The sequence below is a fragment of the Eschscholzia californica genome, unplaced genomic scaffold (genome assembly GCF_041429995.1).
Source record: "Eschscholzia californica isolate CP2 unplaced genomic scaffold, dmEscCali1.0.p SCAF_2, whole genome shotgun sequence".
Classification (NCBI taxonomy): domain Eukaryota; kingdom Viridiplantae; phylum Streptophyta; class Magnoliopsida; order Ranunculales; family Papaveraceae; genus Eschscholzia; species Eschscholzia californica.
In genome coordinates, this window is record NW_028238309.1 from 23997294 (window position 1) to 23999075 (window position 1782).

The window sequence follows — 1782 nt, forward strand, 5'->3', positions numbered from 1 at the left end:
AAGGGATTTTTAGCGTTTGTATGGTTTGGTCGACTTGGATTTCATTTCTATTATCTTTCGAAAGTCTCCCGGATAAACAATTTTAGTCCATATTATATTTAGACCCTTCTGCATTTTTGAGATTTTTGAATTTTGTAGGTATATTCACTGCAAACCCTCACGAGACAAAACTCGTCCTCTAGGGAAACTTAGAGGTTTAACGGCCTGTTGCACGGGCTAAGTGCAATCGTGATTCCTTACGAAAGTGGTGAAATAGATTTAGTTGTATTTTTCTGTTTTGCTCGAGGACTAGCAAAATCTAAATTTGGGGATGTTTGATGAGACATGAAAATGTCCCTTCTGAATCTCTTAACTTGGGCTAGTTAGTCTGTTTCGAGCAGTTACTCTGATGATTTATGTGTTTCATTTGTCGAGGTGTCTTTTACGAAATTGAGTTCGAAAATTGTTAAAAACGGGAGAAAGACACTCTTGAGGGCATTATGGTTATTTGGTGACTATGATAGTCCACTGAATTGGCTGATGTTGATGCTCTGATAGAAATTAGAATCCAAGACGAACCCAACGACGAAAACGAGAGTCCAATCGGAACTCTGATGGGAGAATTATAGTTAGTCAAAGTTTGGGTCCAAATTTGTTGACCAAAGGCCAACATAAATCTTCCAACAAGACGTGGCGCAAATCTGACGGCGAGGTGAAAGTTTCGCGACATTGGTGGGCTGAGCGGGATGGTATTCGGGATTTGGAACTTGATCGTGTGTATCCGCGCCCACAATATTATTATGTATCTAAAATCATATAAGAAGATCAGTTGGCCTGGATTTCACCCGTGCACATGGCATTATCTGGGAATGCGTTGCATTATTCTTCAGTCTTCCGAGGTGTACAGTATCAGCTCCTAGTGACAACTAACGGCATAGCCAGCAAGCTTTCCTGATTGGATGATTCCCAAATCTAAGGGAATCTTATTTCTTTCCCTCTTTCGTCTTTATCTCCTACATTTTACAGTAGAGAGAAAATAAAGAAAGTAGAGAGAGAGAGAGAGGGATCGTGAGCCATTGAGAAAAGCTAAGATGGAAATTGATAGAGTTATTTCATAATCGAGCTCTCGGTTGAGATTGAAGAGGGAGATCTCAAAAGATTGATTGCAGATTTCTTGGAGAGAGAAGAGAAGCTGATTTCTTGCTACTGGTTGGAAAATCTCTACTAACAACAGAAGGATCCTTAGAAATTTATCAGAGATGGAAAGTAAGTTGAGTTGAAGAGTGAAGAGATTTCTTTCTCTTTAAGAAAGAGACTGTGGGAAAGATTCAATTGAAGAAGAAGGAAAGTATTCATATTGATTTTTTAACCATATTCAGAGGATTTCAAATCGGGTTGGATTTCTTTATAACTGGAACATCAGAGACAGAGTGGGAACATCTCTTCACGGCTAGAACAGGGACTGAAACCACCATCACCTATCTTTCTTCTTCTTCTTCTTCTTCTTGTTCTGTTTCGTAATCTTTTATTGAGAGAAAGAGTATTAAGAGAGAAAGAGAAAAAGAATTGTAGAGAGAGAGATAGAGAAATCAGAAATTGTTGAGAGAGAGAGAAGATTGTGTCTGGTTATTCATCTAATTTAATCATCTTCTTTTAGTTGTTGATGCTCATTGTTTTGGATTGAGATAAGAAAAAAAAAAAAGAAGAAGAAAGAAACAGTAGAGAGAGAAAGAGCTCCCTGTTGGAGAAGAAGACTGTGTTTGGGTCGGAGTTGCTGCTGGAAAATAATTTTCCTAGGTGCTG